The sequence below is a fragment of the Phaenicophaeus curvirostris genome, chromosome Z, assembly GCF_032191515.1.
Source record: "Phaenicophaeus curvirostris isolate KB17595 chromosome Z, BPBGC_Pcur_1.0, whole genome shotgun sequence".
NCBI lineage: Eukaryota > Metazoa > Chordata > Aves > Cuculiformes > Cuculidae > Phaenicophaeus > Phaenicophaeus curvirostris.
This window is the reverse complement of record NC_091431.1, coordinates 55,689,821-55,717,749: the sequence shown is the minus strand read 5'-3', so window position 1 is coordinate 55,717,749 and position 27,929 is coordinate 55,689,821. Positions and strand designations below refer to the sequence as shown.

Here is a 27,929-nt window from a genome sequence, read left to right as displayed (position 1 = left end):
GCACTTCCCTAGGTAGTTCTGATAATCATCCATAATTCCTTCATTTCTTCTTACCTGTCCTAAGAACTTTTGCTTTCACCAGCCGATTCTAGACAAGAAATAGTGATACATATTGAAAATACTGTGACAGAGCCAAAGCAGTACTGCCACTGAAGGAAACTTAAGTATGAATTTGTACATTTATCAAGTCCTGATTCTCCTGCTGTCTATCCAGACATACAAGACTATTTCCAAACCAGACATCATAGATGCTACCACTTGCCCAGCTGTGGCGGGCTCTGAGAGTTTTGGCAGCATGTATAGGACACAGAAGTTGGAAGAAGACGGAAGGAGAAAGACTGAAGTGAGACAAGATATCCAAAACGATAGGGGTAATAGCAGTGATAGACTGATATAAGCACATAGGATGCAAATCCATGAAAGCTGAGAGAAGTGACTTTTTCTTTACCTCCATTCCCATAGTGCAACAGGATTGTATTTCACAATTGCTAGTTCGCTCTGCTCTGCTAAAACTAAACACAGCTTCTTCAACCAATCTCGCTATAATTTCACAGAATCATAGAACTGATGTTTGGACAGGCCCTCATGAGGAAGTCCAGTCCAACCTCACACTCAAAACAGGACTATCATCAAGACTAAATTATATCAGCCATGGCTTTGTCTGAATCTCAAAAACTTTGAACAACAGAAATTCCCCAGCCTCTGCAGATAACCTGCTGACGTGCTGCACTGTATTCCTAATGAAGAATTTTCCTGGTATCCAATCTAAACCTCCCTGTCAGGGCCCTTGCCTGTCTTTAGGCAGCATGCCACCACTGAGAAGAGCTTAATTTTGTTGGTTTTTGCAGCTACCCTTCAAGCAGCTTCAGGCTGACATTAGATCACCTTTTACCACCTCCATGGCAGAGTAAGTAAGCTCAGCTCCCTCAGGCTCTTGTCTCTGACCATGTGCTCTAGGCTCTGACCATCCTGGTAGTTCTCTCATGGGCTACCAGCCTTCCTTTTTACCCACTAGCTACAGTCACTTTGACAAACAGTTTGTTTCATTCATGATGAAGAGTGCATTGTTTGGCTGCTATCCACCCTGCAGTCCATTGAAGCCCCCAGTTCCTTTCCAGCAAAGCTGTGGTCCAGTCAGTCACTTGCCAGCCTGTGTCAGTGCATCAGGTTACCCTGTCTGAGTGTTGAACTCTGCACTTCAAGATGGGCTCTAGTATCAAACCCACATGGTGATGTACTTAGTACCAGATGCCAGCCAGATGCTGAGCCATCAGTCTCTACTATTTGATCTTAGAGGTGAAAAATAGTCTGTATAACCAGTCCAGACTTCCTCACCTTCCAAATAAGAATGTTTTTGGGGATTGTTTCAAAAACTTTGCTAAACTGAAGGTAAGTTATACCCCCTGTTCTCTCTTCTGCGTAGTCTTTTCATCATGGGACGCAGTCAGGTCAATCAAGTATTATTTGCCTGTGGTAAATCTATATGTTGAGTAGCCCTGACTATATTCATGTCCTTTGCAGGATTCAAAATAGATTCAGAGATGTGTTTGGAGCTTGCCAGCAACTGAAGTGAGGCCAGTCAATTCATAGTACTTTCACTCTCCACCTTGCCTTTCTTAAGGGTGGGCGTAGCATTAACCTTTCACCAGCTGGCAGGGACTCCCTTAACCATAATGACTTTCCACAAATGAAAAACAGCAGCCTCTCAGTCACACTGGCATTGCCCTTTGGATCAGTCTGATCTGATCTTATGCATTTGAATTTATAAGGGCACTTCTGATAGTCTTCATTACATCCACTATTTTCAGAGCACACCTAATGTTTTAGACACCAAGGTACAATTTGGCGGATGATGGAAGCATATTATCATTTAAAATAAAAAATATTCGCTCTAAGAAACACAGAAAAGGCAGCAGAAATATAAGCTTCTCTATATTACACTGCTAATACTCTTGCAAATAGAATGGCAAGTGCTGCATCAGAATTTATTAAGACAGCTACAAGAATTCTTTTCAAACAAAAAAAGATATTTTCTGGGGTTGGAACTTGTGCGGGTGTAGATGTTTCAAGTATTTCTTGTACAGAGACCTTACTGTAGCTTCATGCCAATGAAACTTACGTAAAAGTAGATAAACTTCTACTAGGCTATCTTATTTTAATTCAGGTCAGTAGTGTAGTGTAAACTGCATTAATGTATATACTGATGTAAACTAAGATTTGCTGACAGCTGTTTTTGGTAAGAATCCATCCCTAATAGCTTTTTGGCTTTCCTTCTGAGGTTGGGAAGAAGGGAACCAATTAGACACATAGACAGTAATGGCATGGGCACCTTTTAATTCAGAATTAATGGAATTTTCCAGTCCTTCACATAGGCCACATGGGACAACTTTCAGTTGTTGTGAACAAAGACCAGTTAAATACAGCTATACTAGAAACTTTCTAATTCATAATCCATTTCCTGACTTTTTTTTTTTAAATTTCAATTCACCCCATAATTCTTTTGCATTTTCACTGGCCCTCATTAAAAAAAAAAAAACAAACCAAAAAAAACAGTTAAGCTGCAATCTTAAAGGATATTTTGGTATGAAAAACAAAATAATTTTGCAATGTTATAATCATGTCACTGTTTCAATCTGTAATCTAAATCCACAACCACAGATGATCTGTAATTATACCAAGCAATTTAAAATTAACAGATAATTACAAGTCCAGCTCTAATCTGTTAAATCTTATGATGATGGCAACTAATTTAGTCAATTGTCTTAAGAATGATTAAGCTTCTTGTGTACTATGAAACACATTTTACTTTTTTTTTTTGTAGTAATGCTTGCAGAAAGACGTCTGAGTGAAATAACAATGTGTCATGTACCTGAAATAAAGATAAGGAAGGCAAGGTTGTTGGAGAGAGATGACTGGCATCAGTGCCCAAGACGGTCTGACATCCTTACCCTGCTACCTGTAATTCTTACTAAGTGGCAATTCCTTACCTCCTCAGGTGCGGCAGAAAAACAGCCTGCAGAAGCTTGCTGTAGATCAGATCACTAACTGAGCTGTTTTGCAGGTTGCTGAACTGATCTATCCCAAGTTAGTGATCTGGTTTACAGGGCAGCATGGCACAGTGATGTTCAAGCACCTAGAAAGATATGTTTGACGACTGTAACAGGCATCATAGACTAAAGTTTTGTATTAGTCATAGACTTAGTTTTATCTTGTCATGTAGCATTTGTGATCAGCCTCAGTTGCTGACTAAATTAATATTTAGAAGACCATCTTAACTTTTCACTGGATGATAACTGCCATTAATGCTGTAGAATTTGTTTAACCTAGCAACTCTGCAACTTTCCAGACAAAAAAGCCAACAGTTCCCAGTTTGCTAAGAAGCTGTGATGGAAGCTTGATATTTTAGGATATATTTAAGGAATTTTTTAGGGTATTTTGTTTTTATCCTCTGTAGGACAGGAGTTTTTATTGACTGACATCACAGATCTTTGAATTTATAGCACCACACAAACAGCAAGAATAGAATTGCACACATGTATCGTATAGCTCCACACCCTTTCTTTTACATGAACTCTTAAAAATCCTACCAAAAGCTAGGACGTAAACAGTTATTAAAATTTTTTATTGGAATGAGACGACTCATACCTACATACAGAAGTAAACTAGGGTGGATTTTTTTTTTCCATTTTTTGAAAGTTTTTTAAAAAATAAATATTTTGAGCAAGGAGTACTCAAAAGAGGTTACTGCAGTGGCTTTTGGAGGATGGAGAATAATTTCTAAGAGTTTTAAGATGAAACACAGACACATGTCTGGTTTTGGAGCCTCTACCAAATACCAAAAGCCAGTGCCAGAAAGAAGCCAGCCAATACCAAAAAGATGCTTACAACCAAATTTTTTCCTTCCTAGTCAGTTGTTAAAGAACATAATTTCTGCATAACCACATTTGGGAAATTCCTGTTTGCTCTCAGATGCTGAAAGGAGGACAGTATGGAGAGAGTGGGTTAAACATGCTTAAAGTGTGCCTCACTAAGCTTAGCTCAGAACCTCTGGTGGAATGATTTTATCTTTATCTCTCTAGAATTAATATCTGCTTTTCTGCTTGGAAGCTTCAAAACTTCTATGAGCCTCTACCTAGAGAAAGAGGGTTCCTATAGAGTAATCAGATTAATTATTCTGGATGCCATACATCCATATTAACTGCCCCAGACCATCTTTCTTTCCTCACAAGCTGGAGATCATCTCTTCTTCATTTCTGCTGTTTAAATGATTCTTCTGACCCCTCTCTTGATTTTGTGAAATAATACACCCTAAATGAAATCACACCAAGTCAGAGACCAATCAAGTTTAATAAACCCTACAGATAGTAATTTCCAGTGGAAAGGAAACTTGGATCTCGTAAAGCCAGATCAGTCTCTGTGACCATGCCCCTATAAAATAACAGCTGTGGTGGGCTGGCCTTGGCTGGATACCAGGTGCCCACCAAAGATGCTCTGTCGCTCCCCCTCCTCAGCTGGACGGGGGAGAGAAAATGTAACAGAAGTTTTGTGGGTTGAGATTAGGACAGAGAGATCACACATCAGTTATTATTATGAGCAAAACAGACTTGACTTGGGGTAATTAATTCGTTACCAGTCAAATCAGAGTAGAGATAAGAACTAAATCTTAAAATACCTTCCCCTCACCCCTCCTTTCTAGGGCTGAATTTCCCAGTTTTCTCTTCCTCCTTCCCAGCAGAGGCACAGGGATGAGAATGGGGGTTGCAGTCAGTTCATAACAGATTGTTTCTGCTGCTCCTTCCTTCTCAGGAGAGGGATTCCTCACACACTTCCCCTGATCCAGTGTGCGGTCCCTCCCACGTGCAAAAGTCCTCTGTGAACTTCTCCAATGTGTGTCCTTCCCATGGGCTGCAATTCTTTGCGAACTGCTCCAGCATGGGTCCTTTCCACTGAGGGCAGTCTTTCAGGAATGACTGCTTCAGTGTGGCTCTGCTACGGGGTCACAAGGACTGTCAGCAAACTTGCTCTAGCATGGGCTTCCCTGTCCACAGAGTCAAAGTCCTGCCAGGACCCTGCTCCAGCAGAGCCTTCCCACAGGATCACAGACTCCTTTGAGAGCATCCACCTGCACTCATGTGGGGTCCTCCATGGGCTGCAGGTGGGTATTGACTTCACTGTTAAACTCCATGGGATACAGGAGGATGGCCTGCCTCACCAGGGTATTCAGCACAGGCTGCAGGAGAATCTCTACTCTGTCACCTGGAGCACCTTCTCCCATTCCTTCAGTGACCTTTGAGTCTACAGAGTTGTCTCTTTTGCATATTCCCACTTGTTTCTCCTGTCTGCTATTGTGCAGAAGTTATTTTCCCGTCTTAAATATGTTATCATCAAGGTGCTACCACTGTCAGTGATGGGCTTGGACTTGGCCTTGATCAGCGGCTGATCCGCCTTGGACCCAGCTGGCATTGGCTCTGTCAGACACAGAGGAAGCATCTAGCAGCGACTTACAGAAGCCACCCCTGCAGTCCCTCCCACCCCACTACCACAACCTTGCCACACAAACCAAATACACAGGCTTATCTTGGTTTCATTTTGAAAATGCTTTATAATAAGGAAAGGTAAAGCATGTATATTGTAGTAGCTATATGTTTATTATAGGATTGGTGCATTCCATTTGTATACTTATTTTATACTTAGTAATAGCATACTGTTACTAAGAATAATAGGGATTTGCATTTACATAGTGTAAATTTCATCCAAATATACAAATAGGATATCACTGCCTTTATTTAATACAAGAGGAAACTGAACCACAGGGCACAAGACATGGCAAAATATTAAGGCAGATGTTCAATTACAGCTAAATATTTGAATCATAGAACCACAGAATGGTTTTGTTTGGAAAAGGCCTTTAAGATCATTGAACACAACCGTCAATCCAGCCCTGCTAAATTTGACTTTCGTTTCAGTTACTTACATTCCTTATATTTAAATTTAAGAAAATCAACATGTGTGTGACCAGTTGTTTATCACACTGGTGTGCTAAGACACTGTCAGAACATTTTGCTCTTAAAGAACAGAATATTTACACACCCGTCCCCTGTGAAATATGCTATGTATGGGACCTAGCAGCTTTATCTAAAAAAAAAAAACAAAAAAAACCCCACAACACTTTTTGTCAATATTTCCTAAATGAAATCAAGGCAAATTTCTTTTCTTACTTGACTAGTTTATTTCATCACAGAATCTGCAAAAGTACTAAGTCTGCTGAAGACCAAATAGCAGCAGAACATTCAGTGTTTGAAAGCTGTAACTGAAAATTATTTATAAAAATACATTTCTTTTCATTTTCTTGCAACTTGCCTGAGCATCCTCACAGGAGACTGGAACCTTCCTAGCAAGCTGAGGCTTGAGTATGAGAACTACTGCTCCAGCTGTACCCACCTGTTAGCCTTGTGTTAGCATCTCAGAGCTTTCTGTCTAAAACACATCATGATGCTCAAAGATCCATAAAATAAAATGTAACAATTTACCTCATAAGAAAATGCCATTTTACATTAGCTAGAATTAGCTAGGATTAACCTTTCATATCTCTTTTCCAACATATGTCCTTGCTTTCAAGAAATTCTTAGAAAAATACAAAGAATAGTGTTCAAAAAATTAAGATTTTGTTTGGTTTTTTATCTTCATTTACAAAGGTTTTAACAGCATTTTCAAGGCTCTGTTCAGATGGTGGTGGTAGCATTAGCCACATCCTAGATAAACTGTTGTATCTCTTACTTCTTCAGAACAGCACTGCACTTCTTAACAGGTATCCAGGATGACATTGCAGTGAAGGTAAGTAATTCTGACATACAAAAAATAATTTGGAGCAACTTATTTTGTCCCTTCATTTTGTGGAGCAATAATGATATGCAGTCCTTACAAACCACTGTATTTTATTTTTGGCTTGAATATAAAGGAAATATGTTGTCTAAGTGCAATGGAAATAATTCAAAATTGAGATAAAAACATAACATTGAAGGTCAATACATAAAGGAGATAACAAGTATAACTAGATCAGAAAAGAAAATACACAGCAATTTCATTAGGAAACTAATAATACCCACCAACTTCATGTCAGAGAAGATATTTCTGTAACAGTTTACATACCTTGTAAACAGTAGACAGGTAAGAAAAAATCACTTCCATTGTCTGTATGAAAAATGAACCGATGCTAAAACACGCACACTAGATCATGATAAAATTTGTTCAGTAGTATTCATCACTGACTACAACACTGATGGTAATTCCATTACAACTCAGAACAATAGCATTTAAGAAACTGTACTATATTTTACATGTAACCTTAAAGTTTCACTGAGCTATTTTGAGTCTAATAAGAATAAGGTTGAATTTCAGATGCAGTGGACAGTCACTAGCTGTTCATATAAATTATTTCATCGTGTCTGACACATGGGGCAGAAACATATTCCTGCTGCTAAGAGCGGAAAAGGAATTCAGCAGATCATCAGTCTGTAAATCATTTGAAAACATGGATTATTAAAAACGAAAAATTTGAATGTTTCAAAAAGTAGAGTTCTTATTAAATGTAGAATATATTGTTAGACGCAGAACTACAAATTGTAGAAAAAGAAAATAGTACAAGAACATAACCACGTAAGTCTCATATAATCTACTTGTAGAATGCAGTCACATTAATCATGAACTTATGTACCATTGCAAACAAAGGGACAGTTACAGGAAGCGCACTCTATGTGTTTCAATATACATTCTGAAATCCTATTGCAGAGAGAAATTAGCAATCAATAGCCTTTTTGTTGAATGCCTTTTGTAAATTATGGGATGATTGCACAATTTAATTTTACTAAAATTACTTATTAACATGATAAAAGGGGGATTAATCTAGAACTGTATAATTATATGGGTTTGATGGTTATTGCCTATTAGGATGGCTGCTTTTCTAGTTTACAGCAAGATATTCCTGCAGGCAGCTCTGTGGGGACTTATTCTTGATACAGTTTTTTAGTCAGGAGTAAGACTTCTCAGTTTTGGAAAAATCACAGCACTGTAATATTATTAGTGATCTAATCTAGTGCCTTCTATACATAAGTATAATTAAATGCTTTATTTATTACCCCAGAGGTGGTATTTTTAACTGTGTTCAGTCATAATTGATTCAAAGATCTACTTTTCTCAGAATAGGTGTGGTATAAATACCAGAATAATTTATAGTATAAAGTAAAATAGAAATTATATAGAATCATAGAATAACCAGGTTGGAAGAGACGCACCGTATCATCGAGTCCAACCATTCCTATCAAGCACTAAACCATGCCCCTTGCATATATCCAAGTATTTACTACAATACTGACTACTATATGGCTAATAATTCCTTGTGAGCACACAGTTTCTGTTTCATATGGAGACTATGTATGCTAGAAGGATATTTCTTTGAACTTAGCAAAATTTCAGTTGCAAGAGCATAATCTTTCTGTATGGATTGGATTCTGGCTCTGTATACTAGAGGAGGGAGTTGAGTCCTGTGGAATACGTTAATCACAACCCAGCTAAATAGAAGAGAAACATCCTGACACACAAAGCCAACCCTCTACTCTTACCCAGGTAATTCCAAATTTTTCAAGTATGTAAGAACCATGTGTTTGATACTGCAGGTGCACTGACAGATGCAGCTAAAGTCTGGGCTTTGACACCCCCAGGCTGATGCAGAGCTCAGCTGAAAAAAATTTGAGCTGACTGAGATGAAAGGCATTTTGCACCCACTAAGATCACAATTTCATGTAACCTTCCACTTGGAGCAATGAGCAAAGGCTAAGTTCTCACTAGTGCTGTGTAATTAATAAATGTAAAAAGGGACAGATCTTAAAAATATTCCCTTGACTGTATGGATTTGCATCTGGAGGAGGAAACAGCAGTAACAGTTATTACTTTCCCAGTTGGATGGCACAGGAGCAAGAGAGGAAGGATTTAGCACAGTTAGTGCTCTTCCCACTACCTCGTCTTCTCCACTGTACCACAGTAGCAGATTAAATGAACTGTAAGACCCAGAAGAGGCTCTGTGGAATTTCTTCCTTTTATAGCAATAGGGGATGGTGATACTTTGATTCAAACTTTGTTTATTAGGGGTACACTTGAATGGAACATAATGACTTCAGTTTGCAGGGGTTTAGGAGAATTTCATTCCTGTAAGACTTGCACAGTGTTAAACCTTCTTAGTTTTACTCTGACTTCTACAAACAAGAAAGCCTACAAGTTAAAAGCAAACATCATTCAAATGTAGTTTTACCCCATTCTCAGTGAGAAAGCATAACAAACACTGGGAAAAATTTCCAAAACAAACAAAAAAAGACCCTGATGTGCTTAATAAAACTCCAAGGCAGGTGAGTTTCACATAATTTCAAATTTTAACCATAATCTTGAAAGAGCTGCTAGACAATTCAGGAGCATTGAAATTCTAATAGTTAAAGATTGTGCTTTTGGGTAAAGCTAGATAAGATGTTTATTCAGAGCTGGAATTCTTTGGCTCTTTTGTATTACTCAAACTATATCCGAAGCTTGCTACTCATTGTCTTAATAAATTTTTAATAGTTTCTAATGGGAGTTTGGATTACTGAACCCCCCTCACATTTCTGCTAAATTCTCTTAAAGAATAAAAAAGTCTAGTATGTATTCTACTAATTCAATGCAACCAATGATTTTGGTAGAGCTAACTTTAAAGTAACTCTCTTTTGATGTAGATATTTTTTCTCTTTACATCCTCTTAATTCCTTCAAGCTCTCATAAGCTGAAGCAATTTTCTCCAGCTTTATCTAACAAGTGATAGAGTAAAAGAATAAATGCTTTTAAAAATAAGCTTAAAATAGTCATTTTCAAGCAAGAGCAATAGAGGTATTTAAGGTGACTGCAAGAAAGTAAGGATGTGAATCAGTGCAAAGGCTCTCTTTGCACTGACTCTCAAAACCTCATAAAATGTTTCTGATTTTTTTTTAAATGATCTATCCACCATAGTTAGAGTGAATAATAAAGGTTTTTCCTTCTTTGAAACAACATTAAAAAGAAAATTGTTTTCTCCTGAATAATATATTTCTGCCACTGGGCAGCTTAATTAACATTCACTTATAACTTTTTCAGACTAATTGAAGTGTTCAAATCTCTAACATAGCAGAAGCTATACATTTTTTTAATTAAAAAGTTAGGAATCAGTACCAGTCATTTTTTTCAATAAATTATTTTTAAATAAATAAATTGTATAGGTGTAAATTGTCTTAAATGATAATTCTAGTAAAAACTATCTTAATTACTTGCTTTTGGTGAATCACAAACATTAACAGGTTGAACAGTAAAATGTAATTTTGCATGTCAGTGGATTACTTATTATTTAAATGAAGGATAGAGGGGAAAATAGCATACATTAATGCGGGTAAGTGAGTGTGAATATTGCCAATTTAATTTCTCCTCTGTAACTCTCCAAAGTAAAGGCCTTTATTGAAGGATATTAACTTGATATATAAAAAAAGTTCTACAGTGTTATATATCAAAATTGTCATTTGTTATTTGTGCATCTCATACTTGCTGAAAATGCCCTGGTAATATTAATGGCTTTATTTGCTAAGCTTCATCATTTTGGTTTGATGTTCCTCCAGCTGGAACCAGTAAAGAAGTTCTCTTACTGTCTTCATTGAAACTTGGATTGTTCAGCTTGTATATGAACTACAATTGAATGTTATTTGAATTGCAATATTTGCCTGTAGGTTGCATAATATATCAGTTTTAGTTATACTATGAAAACATGAAATTTATTGGCTGAAAAGTCTTTCACATTTTTCAAATGAATCACTTGCAAAAGAATAGTACTGGCCTCCAGAGACAAATGTGAAAGATCTCATAGACAGCTGTTTGCACAGTAAAATGCCACGTTTTCCAACGTACTTTCTTTACAGAAATAGTGGAATGCTTTGATCCTATCTTATTGCCTCAGTTAGCAACCACATAGTTCTCTTCAAGCTTCAGTTTGCTCTCACCAGTATTTTCAAGTGGAGAGAAATAAAGATGAAATTATTAAAAAGTACTTTTCACTCCTTTAAAAAAAGAAAAAACAACACAGAAACAGAGCTTCTGCTTGATATTTGCTGGGTTTATAAACCTTATAGATGCTAGCTAGATTGTGACTATCCAAGGCAGCAATCACAAAGAGAAGAAACTATGAAACCATTCCCAGCTGTGCCTCTCTCTGCTCAGTGTTCACTGAAGCACTGTTGCTCTGTTTTCCCTCTATCTCATCAATGGAGCCTTACAGAGGCAGGAATAGAATCATAGAATCATAGAATCATAGAATCATAGAATCATAGAATCATAGAATCATAGAACAACCAGGTTGGAAGAGACCCATCGAGTCCAACCATTCATAATAGGCTTAGTCCAACCTCTTTTAGAGCAGTATGACCACAAGGTGCTTGTACTAACATGGTCCTGTACAGTCAGGATGTGTTAAATTTGTATTCAGAAGGGATGAAGATCGTGTCAGAGACAGTGGAAACAAAGGGTACCTAACCATTGTTGTTAGAATGTGATTAACATCTCAGGATTAATGGGGAATGCTGGTATAAATTTATCTCTGCATTTTTGTTACTGGTTCTTTGAAGATTGTGGGTCTTGTTGGTTTTTTTGGAAGGAAATCCTTCACAGAAAGAAATGTTCACATATTTGTTATCATTAGAGTGTTAATGAACAATATAGCAGCTTTACATATACATAAAAGCTTGATTGTGAATAAATACCTTCCCAAAAATTTGTGTCATCTATGTTCTTGTAGGAAGCTACCAATAGTGCGATATCTACCTACAGAATAAAATAACTACAGGTTTATTTTCTTCCAGTCTTCTTTGTAAGTATCATAAAATATGGAGCGCTAAGTTCTGTCCTCAGGTTCTCCAAATAAGCAAATAGCTCATACTTAGGTAATCAGGACTTTGAGTGCCATTGATCACTCAGGCATTGAAATCATCCAGTTTTGATCTTATTCATGATGGCTAGCTAGTATTCATTTAATGTTGAAGCAAAACCAACCACTTGTAGCTCAATACTTAAGATTTTTCTGGCTGAGATATGGTACTGGGTAAGAAATCATAATCCACTTACTGCTCTAGTTACTAAAGTAATTGCTGGCAGTAAATGCTATCATAAATAGAAAGTGTTGGGCACTTTTAGTGAAAATCTTTGAGAGGAAAAAAAATGCAAGTATATCCTCTAAGTGAAGTTCATATTCATGGTTCATACTCTTACATCACTGTACTGGTAGCAACAGTATTCCTCTTTTATTTTCTTTTATCAGTACTACCTTTTTCACAGCTTTTTGCATTCTTCAATAGGTTGTGACGTGCCCTCTTAATTCTTAGTTAAGTACTTAACATAATAAATATGTTTATATATACGTAATTATGAAGCTATTAAGCATCATACAAGTCTTGATCTTTCCTATGGAAAATGCTATACAGGAGACGAATTATGGTAATTTAAACCATTTCAATGGCATAATTTACTTATTCTCATCACGGTTCCTTGGTACTCTGTGTTGCTTCACTAATACTCTATGCACATTTTATTAGCCTTGATACAAGATGGAGAATAGCAGCATGACTTTTCCATGAGCATAGCTTTCTCCATTTTCTTGTTTTTGCTTGGCAAAACCCTTACTACAATTAATGTTGGCTTACACATTTAACTGTCTGTTTTGCAGTGTAAGATTTCTTGAAATGTCTTCCAATTTTTTTAATGGAGGGTTTCTTTCTAATCAACTTTCTAAGCTGTTTGTATTTTTTTAAAGTTATTTTAATTTATAATTAAACAAACTGGGTAACACTTACTGAACTCCTTGTGTAAAAGCTGCCAGTGCTTCCTCCTGAAATCATACTTATGATCAGAAAAAAAAATAAATTATTGGATTTCTAAACAGGGTTCAAAGCCAAAAGAGAGTACCCGAAACAATTCCTCTCATTATAATGCTAATAAGTTTCTCATTAATTGGTGCAAAAGACAGTAGCACTTGCTACAGCTCTGTTACAGGATTACCATGAATATAACTTTTTTATCCCGCGCTAACATCTGGACTCATTAGAAAGCATTCTAGAGAGGCTTTGCATTTTTTTTTAACTGATTATGCTGGCCCTCTGAGATTTGAAGAAATGTGGTACCATCAATTGCACTGCAGCTTTTCACATGTCTAAATTCAAATTTAAAAGATTCAGGACTGGATTTCTCTGACTTCAGCCATTTTTAGCTGCCTAGCTGCCAGTGGAACATATTCAAGCAAACATGCTTAAACCTCAAATGTCCTTAGAAAACTACAACATCTACAACTGTATTTCAATTGACTTTGAAATATATGTGCTTTGAAATTTGTGTTCTTTGACATGTACGTTGCTATCCCGATTACCTTGGGCTACACCCACTCAATCCTCTTCAAATATCTTGAAAAGGAGAGTGTTTGCTTTCTGGATTTCTTTATCAAAGTCAGGAAGGTCTATTGTTCACCTTTACTTGGTCTCTGATAGATTGCTGTCATAACTACTTTTAAGAGGTTTTGGGGCTTTTTTCGAATTTCAAAGTGTCTCAAAGCTAGGCAAAATAACTCAATGTCAAAGTGATTGTCCTCAAATCTAGGAAAAAACTTTTACATCTAGCAACTCCTAGCAATCCTACACCTTTCTCAGAAACTGCTGATTTTGCATCTGTCAGCAAGTATTGTGTAAGGGCAAGAACATATTCCAAGAGCATCAAAGGACTAATGGATCTTCAACTTGGCCTGTAGTTGAAATACCACTTCCACCTGAACTGGGACTCGGGACGCTTGGGTTCTCTTCATCGCTGTAACAGAGATCTCCTAAAGTGATGATTCATTCAAAAGCCGTGATTCAGTTACTCAGTAGGGTATCTGGCAAGAAGAAAAATACTCATAGGCGTAGTCATCAGTACTACAGAGGGGCTTCTAATATAAATTCAATTGTAACCAGAGTTGAAAGAAATCTAACTCGAGTGTGTTCGTCTGTAATGATGCAGTTGCGTTTCAGGTTAGCAACTTTTACTTTATTTTGTGTAACTATTCTCTAAAAAGTGATGACAGAGTGCGTCTAGCCTGTCATTTATCTAGGAAGTCAATGCCAATAATCTGAAAAACAAGCATGTTAATGAAGAGCTTAAAGATTTTTAAACTGCCAGAAAAATCAACACTGCTTATTTTGTATTATCTTAATGCTGGGATTTTTGGTTGTTTTTTCCCATACCTCCATCATACTATAATAAAAACAGCATCTCTCTAAGTTTTTAAGTAATTATTATTTACTAGCATGTCATTTTTACTTACCAGAAAAAAAAATCTTAAGGTCTTTTTTTTCTCCTCTGTTTTCAATTAAGGCTAAATTTATAGAAAAGTCTCTAGAGGAAACCCCACACTACTGATGACTTTACATTAATCTCCCACACAGCTGTTAGTACCTCTGTGTAGGGAGCATCCTGTCCTCATTTAATTAAAGAGAATTTTGCCGCTGCTTCTATGTGCAGAACAATCAGGCTTTGTAACTATATTCTACATCAACAAATTTTAGCATCAAACGCAAAGATGACAAAAGCATAGTTGTTGTCCAGATTTATATCAATTAATCTCTGAATCAAAAAGCACAATTACATATTCACATCTGATTAAAAGCAGATATTGCTACTTATTCATGCATACATTATAAATGAGACACGTCTAAAGAAACATTTAGGCCTTAGGACTATTTCATACATTTTACTTTTGCAATTATAAAACCAAATTAGAACTTTGACTGAAAAAAATCACCAGGATGACATCAAGTTTTACTACTGATTATTGAATATTTTGCTATAGTTCTCTCTGTATATACAAAAAAAAAAACCAAACAAAAAACCAAAACCAAAAGTGCTATCCACACTTGTATTTACATTACACAAGGAAATTATGAAAATTCCTTCTCCAGAATTGCACAGAAGTTTCTATAATTCCATTCTTATACAATGGCTTGGAAACCATTGTGCTGAATTACTTAAGTTACTTGGTACCTTGTACAAGTTAATTCATGCAGTCTTGCACTGGTTCTGTCTGGGATCGAGTTAATTATTGTCATAATAACTGGTATGGGGATAAGGTTTGGATTTATGGTGGAAACATAGGGATGCTTTAGTCAAGGGATTTTCTGCTTCTCACCTCACCCCACAGTGAGTAAGATGGGATGCCCAAGGAGCTCAGAGGGCACACAGCTGGGACAGCTGACCCCAACTGACCACAACAGCATGCCATGTCATATGATGTCATGCTCAGCAATGTATGGGGGAAGAAGAAGGGGGAAGAAGAAGGAAGGAGGGCATGTTAAGAGTTAGGGCATGGTCTTCCCAACTAACTGTTATGTATGGTGCAGCCCTGCTTTCCTGGAGGTGGCTTGTCAACAGAAAGCAGTGAAATAATTTCTTGTTTTGCTTTACTTGCATGCACGGCTTTTGCTTTTTATATCAAAATGTCTTTATCTCAATCAAAGAGTTTTCTCACTTTTACTCTTCTGAATCTTTCCCCTATCCCACCCAAGGGGAATAAGTAAGTGGCTATGTGAGGCTTAGTTGCCAGCTGCAGTTAAACCACAACAAGCCTGCCTAACATTCTCTGTCAATCAGGCACATGTCATTGGCAATAACTTTAAAACACATTGAACTCAGGTCTTTTGACAAAGATGAGGAATAGTTACAAAAATTATACAGAACATGAAAGACAATTATATTATATTATTGCAGACTCAGAAAAGCAGAATATGTGTGAATAGTGGATATTTTAGACAGCAACAGAGATTATAATAAATATCTGTAAATATCAGAAAGATTTAAACATCTGGAGGAGAAAGGAGATATGAGCCAAAACAGAGTAACAGAATGAAATGAAAAAAGGAAGTGTTGTAGCAAGGTTGCAGTCAGAGAAACACACAACTCCCTCAAACTTTTTGGACTATATTGGTCAACTATAAAACTAGTTTAAAACTGCTGAAAAGTGACATCAGTGATTTTTCTCCATTGGAAATTCTCAATTTTTGCGTGTTCAATGGATTTCAGATCAAACATTACTATCAAAAATTATCTTATCACCATACATTTATTTTTAGTTAGGGACATGGAGACATGTCTAACACGTTAGACATGAGAAGGCCACAGAGTGTCATAATGAAACCTTTCATTATAGAGTCTGTGAAATTCTGTAGCCACTTAGTCACAGATTTCTCATCATCTAACTGTTGCGTTTATTCACTGTGTCACCTATACTGGAAAAAAGACCAGAGTTACTTCTGAATTAAAGAAAAGTATAGTTGAGAAGCAATGTGGCAAGAGAGAACAGAATAAGACTATTATATAGCCATTACTTGAGATTGCACAGAAACTTATTTTGTTGAAAGTAATAGCAGTCAACCAGATCTTACTCTGTCACATGGAGTAGAACTTCTGATAAGGCCCACATTTTTACTCTGCATTCAGAAGCTCAAGCAACAGACCTGTGAAAAACTTCTCAGAAAATTGGATCAATACTGGGAAAGAGTTAATACTGGAATTACAGTCTTTCATGGCTTGGCTCTTCTACTTTCTTTGTTGTTGCAAGAAAAAATTTATCCATACATACATTCCGCAACTTAATTTTGAAGTCCTTTATTTTCATCTCTTTTAAAGAAGACTGTTTCAAGGAAGCAAAAAGTATGGTATATCTAAATCCCAAGAAGATCTAAACTGCTTACTTTATAGAGAATGAATGTTGAGCTTTCATCTGAAGTGAAATGGAAAACAGCAGCTGGGATGCTTAAAAGAATCAGAATAAAGTTCGAGGCCTTACACTAGAAAAGAAAAAAGAGAGTCAGCAGATGAGTGACTGGAATTTAGCAGGCAGTTCCCAGAAAGCACACCTGATGTAAAGTATGTATGTGGCATTCACTATCTATTCCTTATTATTTTGAAGCATCATTTTTGATTACAGATTACAGAAATCAACTTCCTTATTTTTATAGAAAATCTCATTTATTCCCCTGTATTCCAATCTGGAATATTATTCATTGTGTGCTTTATGAATTTCCACCTTTTTTTTTAATGGGAAATAAATCATCATCTCAATAAATTCACATCTTACTTTCTACATTTGAGCTTCCTACTTAATAAGAGAATGTATTTTCAAAATTGAAGTTGCTTCAGAGTGAACAGAAAAGGTAAATTCCATCTGTAAGAACATAAAATAATTTTTTACTCTACATAAATTTTCAACAAAAAATTTTCATTTAACGAAATAGCATTTTGATTAAAATGTTGCATTATAAAATGTTCATTCTATGCTAATAGTGTGTAATCCTGCAAATAAAATGCCTATCACCGCTAGCTAAAATATTCTATATGTATTTGGATGCGATATTGTACACTACTTAAGGAAAGAACCTTAAACACGTTAAATGTTCAAATTCCAAAGTAAGATTTGAGATCTGCATTAACTGCATCATTTGCTAGTAATGTTAAATGTTACTGGAAATATGTTCAAAAGATAAAAATTTCTAATCCTAAATCTGTACTCACCCAATCATAAAATTAATGAGGGCCTGACTATGCATACACTTACATATAATGTAACTTTATTAGTTACGTTTACTAATTGTCTAAACACAGATGAAAACACAGAAGAATCAAGTTGAAGGAATGACAAAGGAATGATCTAGAAAAAAGAAACTATTCTAATCTGTTTGATGTGAGAACAGCTGTACATAGCTAGGTCAAGAGTCTTTCTAGCCAACATCCTGCAATCTATACTGGCCATAAGCAGGTACCTGACAAAAGATATGCTTACCAAAGCAGACCTTTCCAAGTAACCTCCCAAAATTTGTCAAGTTTCTTCTCAGAGGTTTTCCTTAGCTAGGTATGATAATAATAATTTAAAATTAAAATAATATTTTATCACAAAAGTCCTATGTAGTCAGTGACTCATTTTCCTGTAGTACGCTAGAAAAACTATGATTAAGGGCTTAGAAACAATAGTAGAACACCAAATTGGCTGAACAAGGAACTTCTGGTGGAGGGGAAAACCCAAAAAGCAAGAGGATGGTAGAGGTGTTGCCTGTCTTTTCGGGAATGGCATCAGTAAAGTCAAAGCTCAGCTGCAGATGTGTCTGACAGTGGAGATGAAGGGCAACAGAAAAGTATACCAGAGGCAAAAAAAGACAAAAAAGGAAAATGTGTGCCTGCCGCTCAAGGGAGTAGGCAACCAAGTGAAGAAGGACATGGAAAAGGATGAAATATTCTCTCCCTCTTTTTTTTTTTATTCTACTGGCATGGTCTGCTCTCAGACCTCCCAAGTCACTTTGCCCAGCAGGAAAGTTTGGGAGAGTAGAAGATACCACCCACTGTAGAGAAAGATCAAGTTAGGTAGTGTTTAAGTAAATCAGTCATGTTCAGGCTACTGGGACCCTGTGGAATGCATCCATCTGTGTTGATAAAGTTGGTCAATGTCATTGTGAGGCCATGTTCTATTTATTGTCTTTGAAAAGTTGTGATCACTAGATAACCCCAGTAGCCTGAAAAGGTTTGATGGTAAGACCATCTTTAAAAGGGAAAGCAAGAGGACACAGGGGCATACAAGCTTCTCCAGTTTCAGCTTAGATCCTGGGAAGGCTATTGAGCAAGTTCTCTTGGAAGTCATTTATAAGCATATGAAAGACAGGAAGAAATTTGAAGCACTCGGCATAAATTTACCAAGGGCAAATCATATATGATTAACTCAATTCCCTTTCATAAAGGAATTCCTGCCTCTCTGAAAGACAGCAGCAGTAGCAGTAGCAGCAGCAGGGTTTTTGACAGATTTGCACTGAAACCTTGTAGTCAAGTGGAAAAGATATGGACTAGATGAGTGAACAGACGATAAAATGGTCGGGCTATCAAGCTCAAAAGGTAGTGAGTAAGTGGCTCCAAATCTAAGCAGCAGCTAGGTAAGAACTGTGTTCCCCAGGAGTTATTTCTGGAGCTGAAATTGATTAATGCCTTCAACAATTATGTGTACAGTAAGATGTAATGCACCCTCAGTAAACCTGCAGATGACGCTGGAATGGTGGGAGCACCTAATACCCTGTAGGGCTGCTATTCACAAGTCCTTGGCAAGCTGGATGAATAGCATGACAGAAATCAGACTATTATTTGCTGTTACTTGACTTTTAAAAACCCTAAAGTCAAAGAGAGCTATACCATGTTCTAGCTTTTTTTTTCAGGTATATCTATTGATTAAAAGTTACTCTTTCCAAATGCCTATTTTAAATATTAGTTGTACATTTTTCTTCTTAAACTAGAAAATACATGCACACATACACTATCCACAATTTACAGTAATGTTTGTTTCCAGCCTGTGCTAAAGAAATAATCATTTCAAAGGCAAAGATCTTGTTTTTATTATTGACAAATTAGAAATTTTACCACTGCTGAACTGAACAGTAGCATTTGATCAAAATTCTGTTTTTTAAAAAGGATCTCAAAATGGTTAATGTTGGACTGGAAAGGGTACCTGCTGTCTTCCATAGTCCACCTATGCATCAGACCTAAATCATCCACTTAATGGATGTTAATGAAGTTAAAGTAATCTTTTTTCTTTGGGAAATTAGGGGCTGCAGATAAGTGTGAGATGTGGTCTTCCACAGGTATTAAAAATCACTGTTTTTCAAATATTGTGGTATGGAAGCCATCACTTTCACAGACTCCTTTCCCTTCTTCATCACCCGGTCAATGTAAATCTTGACCAGCGGAATTGTTGTTAAGTTCTCCAAAATTATTCCAGGATCCATGTAGCTACATAAAACACTGGTCATCAGTACAGAAGCTGAAGTTTGGATGCCACAAAATATTTAGGCTTCTAACATCCACTTAACCTCAAAGATTCCACTGATTTTTCTCACTGATAGATCAGAGCTTAAATGCTGACTCGATTTTGGTTTTCTACACTAAATATGCTTTTCTTTGTAAGACACTACAGTCAGATGGAGTTTGATGAGACTGAGTCAATATGATAGAAACATAGATTCAGCGTGAGTACAGATGCACAACAACAGTTGCGTGTTAACTCCTACAAATAACAATTAAAAACTTTCTCAAATCCGGTCAAGAAAATTCTTGACATAGTAAGTTTATTCGTAAAGATTAAGATAAACTTGAGACATTGTTTTTCCCAAGCTCCATCTTCAGCTTTCTAACAGGTAGCATAGGCTCGATACAAAACCAGGAACCAAAAATTCTTGCATTCTAGTCATAGTTTGATTACTGATTTGTTCTGTAGCTTTAGCCAGTTGCAATACAATTTTGCATGCAAGTTTTCCTATGAATAATATGAAAATAAGACTACTTGCTCACTGATTGATCTCATGATTTGCTCATGTTTCCAATGCTTTTAAAATAAAGTAATCTGTCATAAAACCGCTAAGAATTACTGTGCTATTCTTCATTATTCTTAACTGGCAGGTGAGGCAGGGAACACAGCTGCTCTTGAAAACAGCCTAGACCTGTGAGAAGCTTCCTGAGAAAAGTTACAGCTTAGCAGGCCCAAGATCATAATTGTGAGTTAAAAATGAAATTAAATATTAAATTTTGGGTTTTTTTTCTCCTTCAGTATTATGGAAAGCATTGTTCCCACTTATTATCACTACATACACAACTCCACTGAGTTGCAAATAAATAAATCTGAAGAGCAGCTTTGCCCCAGCCTTTATTTTTGTTAAGTGTTAGCCTTCTAAGGTCAAATCACCTTGCTTCTATCATCTCTTTCTTAACACTCAATTATTTAAAACAGTTACTAAAATTTAGAACTCTAGCTATTCTTTTAAAAACACTTTGCTGGTATAGTAAGTGAACAACTGCAAAATTATGGCTCAGTATTCATGCATTTCAGTCATTTAACACTTGAAAAAGCTTTTCTTGTCCTGACTACAGAAGACAAAATCTAGCCTTAGAGGTGTTATTCTAACAAGAAGAAGACAACGAGAGAGCAAGGAGTAGACATTAAGGCACATAAAGTTTTAAATTAGGACTCTCTGAATTGCCATTGCATTGATGACACTAATAACAGTTTTCTAATATTTCCTTTTAAAAACAGATATTAAGAAGTTTAAGTGCATCTTTAAAAGGCAGAAAGAAAAACTGGGGATAACTTTAAATCAAATTTTTGTCTGATATCCAATATAAAGAGTTTTGATGGCTTCTTTAATGGATAATAAAACAGCAGTACAATCTAATCCACAGAACTTAACTTAAAGAAAGATTGATAGATTAGGACAGAAGGAACACTGCAAAAAAGATACTTCTGAAATACACTATCATGTAACTCATTCTGGTTGCTCCCTAGACTTTCATAAACACACTAATATATACACTTCCAGTTCTACATAAGCAATACGAAAACAATTTAAAACACATCTTAAGTTGTACAATTATAATAATCTCTCCCAAATGATGTTTGAGCAAAGGATAGGGTAAACAGTAAGAAGAGACTATATATACTAAATTACAAATAACTAAATGAAACCCGCAAAAGTATTTTACACATTCTTGTTTTGAAAGGCCTTTCTAACTACATCTTAACTCCAAAATAGCTTTTTGCTTTCAAATAACTCTTTCAATTAAGTCCTCAAATACATGATATACTCTTACATTTCTGGAGTTTACAACCAATGAACATGAATTTTCCCATCATGTTATGTCAGTCATTTATATTAAGGGGATAGAAGAATCACAACAACTGGTGTAGTTTGCTTCTTTATCACTGAAAGAACTATCCTTTAAAGGGAAAAGAAAAGACTACATCAATCTCTGACAATTTGGATCTGAACCATTGAAAGCAGGGTACCTATACATGCCCTTGCACTTCAGCGTGCCACAAATGCTGGTTCAGACAGCTCAAGAATATCTATATCCTATGCTATCTTCTTCTATCCCACCTCCTCTTCCAACTTCAATAATGCAAAGAAAAATTTTCCATAACAAGACATGACTGAAGAGACTTCCATCGTATTTCATGAAACTTTGGACAAATCAATATCATTACTACACAAAGATTGGATCAACTGTCCTAAATCACATCCAAGTGTTTGATGGAAGAAATCAAATTTACAGTATCACACTTACTATCAAAACATAAATATTTGCTTGAGTATTGAATTAGGGTAAGAGCTGTGGCTATCGGGTAAAATAAAACCAGACAAAAGTAAGCCTTCTCTGAAAGAGTTATTGTGAAGGAGGTAAGGTCAAATATCTTAAATCTCCTCAAATAAGTTTGCATGCATAACAGTCCCCACCCTTTTATTGTCAGCTGCTTTGGCAAAAGCAAAAGCATTTTGATGTTGATGTCTTCCTATCTGCACATCTCATCTTAAATGGCATCATAGCTGTTGCCTGCATCAAAAGTGCTGGTAAAATTAGTTACAGTAATTTAAGGAAAATGGGCAAAATTTAAAGCAAGTGGTCACATGCACACTCCAAATATCCTAGCTATCCTTGCTTACAGTAAAATATCACATCTATTGTTTTACATATACAGGCTAAGTATATTGCTTATTAAACAAAAATAATAATAAAGGAAGAACAGAAATATCAAACCCAAGTGTCTCCCTGACTGTAATCCTCCCCATAGAAAGTCTGGCAATTGTTAGATTTCATAAATGTAACTGTTGCTACCTGCTGTAGGCTCACTCTATCTGTTTGCAAGCCCTTGTCTTTATAGCTCATGTAAGCAAGTTTGCAGGTGAGACTTCAGTATAAGACAGAAATCCTTCATCTTAATGATCTTTATTATTGTCTCAGTTTAAGCTGGGTGAAAAAATCAAAATCTGGCTCCCTGTATGCATGGAAAGAAATTGGAAGGGCAAAAGGAATGAGAAGACACTGTGATGTCTTCTTAGGGTCAGAAAAATAAGAGTTTAGAAAGCGTGAAAGATTTAGAAAAACATTACTGAATATTTACTTTCTGATTTTTCATCTATACTACTGGGTTTTTTTTAAAAAAAAAAAAAGTAAACCCAGAAACACACCTGAGACACTGTAAAGGTGAAAAGAGAGAGAAAAGGGAGTGAAAAAGGCAGTGAGTATGAGCACAGGCATATACGCATGTTTAGGAACAGAAAGCATATTTTATTTTAAAAACTACATCCAGTGTTGCTGTTCTTAATTTTGCACATTCCAGGTTTTTAAACAACAGCATAAATGTTTTATAATGCTTTCTCTGGGACCTTTCTAGCATGTTCTTCTAAAAACTTACATTTGTAATTCAAGATATTTTCAGTGGTGAAATTCTTCCTTCTCAGAATGAGTTTCTGTGACCCAAATGCTCTTTTACTTTCACCTGTCCACTGAAGAAAGAAAATCCTCCTGACTCCCACACACATTTTTGTTTCCTTTTCTAAACAGTGAAGGGAGACAATCCTCCTGACTCACACACACATTTTTGTTTCCTTTTCTAAACAGTGCAGTTCCATACATTTAAAGGTAATGGAGGTAAGATGTATTTCTGCAGACATTGTCTCCTAATTTTGTGTACTTTCATGCAGACAAGAAGCTGGACAAAAGCATAGCTTTCTCCAGCTGCTCAGCTGGCATTACAAGAATGTAAACGGGAAATGCATAGCTGCTCAAGAGAGCTAACAAACAAAAAATAGCACTAAACATCTACAGAAATTTAATTTCCTGAACAGTATTCTTCCTGTAGCAGCATAATTGCTCTTTAGCTAAGAAAGAACCATAAAAGCTAAAGATTTTGTATTACAAAGAAATATCAAAATTATAATTGCTTCTGCTCCTGTTTCAGTTTGGGTTTGTTTGTTTGTTTGAAGAGCCTGGCAACTCCATTCAACAAACTGTAGATCTGTTGTTCCCCTGTGACTGTCAGAAATAAACTTACTTGTAGAGAAATCTTGCTTTGTCCAGTTTCAAAACACATTGTACCAACCACAGGAATTAATGGTATAGGCAGGATACAAAGATATATCTTATTGCTCAGGACAAAATCTTAGCCACAGAGATGCCTCTCACAGAAATGATCATTCTCTGAGCACTGCAGACAGCTATCCATAACTAACAGTGTGGTTTAGGTTTGTTATTTATTTGAATACCTCTTGAACTGTCTTGCTCTTGCATATTTGAATCCATCATAGAAAATAATACAGCCTCCAGAAATCTATAATCACTTAGACTTTTTTTGTAGGGCAGAAGTATTTCAGTCTGCTTTCTTACCTTCTGTCACATCAGGACTGTGTTTAGTTTTTATTCAGTCAATTATTAAAGATAACAAAACACAGTGTACATCCTGTGCACTACACAATCTACACAGGACATCCCAAATGCTATTTAAGTTTCAAAGTCAAATATTGTGAAATTTAAGAAAGCCAGGGACACAAACTGTAATCATTCCACCTCCACTTGTTTTCCTTTCCTATCTCAGAACAATTATCTCTCCAGAATCTACAGACAGAAAACAAAAATATCAAGACATCAACCTATCCTCAGAACTTCACTAAATGACATTATCTTTATGTTTCCAAATAACATCTACATCTCCAAATAATATTTACATTTGTAAACAATCTAAATTTACATGCTTTTATGGATGTAGTTGGTGTTCCTATGAGCATGTTTCAAGAAATGTTCTCATCTATTCAAAAAAATAGATACCCATGTGGAAATAAGATTTAGAAGGTGATATTACATTTAAATTTAAAGTTAGTATTAATGTACCCTAATGAACACTTATCTTTTTTTCTCATGTACTACAAATAATGCATTCTTTTTACAACTGTGTTATTTAGAATATTCTCTCTGAAGATATGTCCAAAAGTTCTCAAGTCCTGAATTTTGGCTCTCAATGTGTTCATCTTTCCTTTTCCTTAAATATTCTTAGGTTACCAAATGGTTGCACTGCCTTCACCATTGCAAGCAACTATTTCAAACTGAATAATTCATATTTTGGAAAATAAAAACAGAAAATAAGATGGTATCAGAAACATTTTAGAACAGGAAAGATTACTCTAGAAAACGTGCGTGATATAGTATGAAGACACTATAAGACAAATCATTATAACCAAATATGAGGTCTGACACAAAAAAAAAGAAATCGTGTCTGTAACTGTTTATTTAAGAAAGTAAGGAAATCAACAACAATCACCATGAAAACAGTCCCCATCTAAGTTGACACACAGCTGCATTCGATGCTGCCAAAGCTCAATGCATTTCCACAGATCATTTTCTGAAAGGCTGTTGAGGATCTCTGTTGGTTTTGCTTTCATATCTACTGACAGAAAACAGGTCCCTTTGAGCACTGGCTTGATCTTTGGAATCTCTTCACCATAAGACTCAGTTAATAACTGAAAAGTTTTCATCACAGATTTCTTCAGTTTCACAAGAAACTTGCTGTTAACTCACTGTTCACTGCAAGAGGAGTTGGAAGCTATGGTAGGGCAAGGAGGCTACGATGTTGTTGCCATCACGGAAATGTGGTGGGATGACTCGTATAACTGGAGTGCAGCTACGGTGGGGTATAAACTCTTCAGGCGGGACAGGAAAGGTAGGAGAGGAGGCGGGGTAGCCCTCTGTGTTAGAGAGAGCTTTGATACCCTCAAACTCAATTGTGGTCTAGACAAGATCGAGTGCCTATGGGTTAAAATAGGAGGAGCCCACAAGAAGGCAGCCTGTCATAGACCACCCAGCCAAGAAGAAGAAGCTGATGAGCTCTTCTATAAACAACTGGGAGAAGTCTCAAGATCGCTAGCTCTCATCCTTGTGAGAGACTTCAATCTTCTGGATATCTGCTGGAAGAACAGTACAGCAGAAAGGAAGCAGTCCAGGAGGTTCCTGGAGTGTGCGGAAGACAATTTCCTCACACAACTGGTGACTGAACCAGCAAGGGAAGGCGCCCTCCTGGACCTGCTGTTTATGAACAGAGAAGGCCTTACAGGGGATGAGAAGGCTGGAGGACACCTGGGACAAAGCAATCATGAGATGGTAGAACTTTCAGTTATAGGTGAGGTGAGGAGGGGGATTAGCAGAACAGTCACATTAAACTCCCAGATGGCAGACTTCGGACTGTTCAGAAGGCTGGTTGATAAAGTCCCATGGGAGACAGTCCTTAAGGGCAAGGGAGCCCACAAGGGCTAGGTGCTCTTCAAAAAGGAAATCCTAGCAGCTCAGGAGAAAGCCATCACCATGGATGGCTTTTCTTTTCTGGAAAAGAAGCTGCTGTGGGAAAAAAACACTTTGGTTGAGGAGGGAGATCTTGAAGGACATCAAAAAGTAGAGGAATGTCTATGAACTTGGGAAGAAGGGACAGGCTTCATGGGTGGACTACAGGGAGGAAGAGAGATTGTGCAGAGGAAAAGTCAGGAGGGCTAAGGCCCAACTAGAGCTCAGATTGGCCAAGTCGGTGAAAGATAACAAAAAATCCTTCTATAAATACATTAACAATAAAAGGAGGACCAGGGAGAATATTCAGTCCCTATTGGATGCAAATGGAACAACTGTGACAAAGGATGAGGACAAGGCCGAGGTACTTAATGCCTTCTTTGCCTCAGTCTTTAATTGTAAAGAAAGTTGTTTCCTGTGTGTACAAACCCAGGAGTTAGAGGAGCAAAATGAGGCTCCCATGACCCAAGAGGAGGCGGTTAGAGACTTGCTTGCCCAGATAGACACCCACAAGTCTATGGGGCTGGATGGGATTCACCCAAGGGTATTGAAGGAGCTGGTGGATGTGCTGGCCAAACCCCTTTCCATCATCTTCCAACAGTCCTGGAAGACTGAGGAAGTCCCACTGGACTGGAGGTGGCTGATGTTGTGCCCATCTACAAGAAGGGTCGCAGGGAGGACCCAGGAAACTACAGGCCTGTCAGTCTGACCTCAGTGCCAGGGAAAGTCATGGAGCAGGTGATCTTGAGTGCTATCATGAAGCACATGCAAGAGAACCAGGTGATCAGGCCCGTCAACACAGGTTCATGAAGGGCAGGTCTTGCCAAAGTAACCTGATCGCCTTCTATGACAAAGTCACTCAGCTGCTGGATGAGGGAAAGGCTGTGGATGTATTTTCTTGGGTTTCAGTAAAGCCTTTGACACAATTTCTCAGAGCATTCTGCTTTGGAAACTGTCAGCCTCTGGCCTGGACAGGCGCACACTCTCCTGGGTGGAAAACTGGTTGGATGTCCGGGCCCAGAGAGTGGTGGGAAATGGAGTTAACTCCAGCTGGAGGCCAGTGACAAGTGGGGTTCCCCAGGGCTCAGTGCTGGGTCCAGCCCTGTTCAATGTCTTTATCGATGACCTGGATGAAGGCATTGAGCGCGCCCTTAGCAAGTTTGCAGATGACACTAAGCTGGGTGGAAGTGTTGATCTGCTGGAAGGTAGGGAGGCTCCAAAGGGATCTGAACAGGCTGGACCGCTGGGCTGAGTCCAATGGCATGAGGTTTAACAAGACCAAATGCCGGGTCCTGCACTTGGGACACAACAACCCTGTGCAGTGCTACAGACTAGGAGAAGTCTGTCTAGAAAGCTGCCTGGAGGAGAGGGACCTGGGGGTGTTGGTTGACAGCCGACTGAACATGAGCCAGCAGTGTGTCCAGGTGGCCAAGAAGGCCAATGGCATCTTGGCTTGGATCAGAAATGGTGTGACCAGCAGGTCCAGGGAGGTTCTTCTCCCTCTGTACTCAGCACTGGTGAGACCGCTCCTCGAATCCTGTGTTCAGTTCTGGGCCCCTCACCACAAGAAGGATGTTGAGGCTCTGGAACGAGTCCAGAGAAGAGCAACGAAGCTGGTGAGGGGGCTGGAGAACAAGTCTTACGAGGAGCTGCTGAGGGAGCTGGAGTTGTTTAGCCTGGAGAAGAGGAGGCTG

The 27,929-nt window shown here is 37.4% G+C and overlaps 1 protein-coding gene across 2 annotated transcripts in view; it reads right to left on the bottom strand.

Moving 5' to 3' along the window:
- The window catches only part of PDE4D (phosphodiesterase 4D), a 600,157-nt gene that overhangs the window by 392,469 nt on the left and 179,759 nt on the right, over positions 1 to 27,929 (bottom strand). The window lies entirely within an intron of this gene.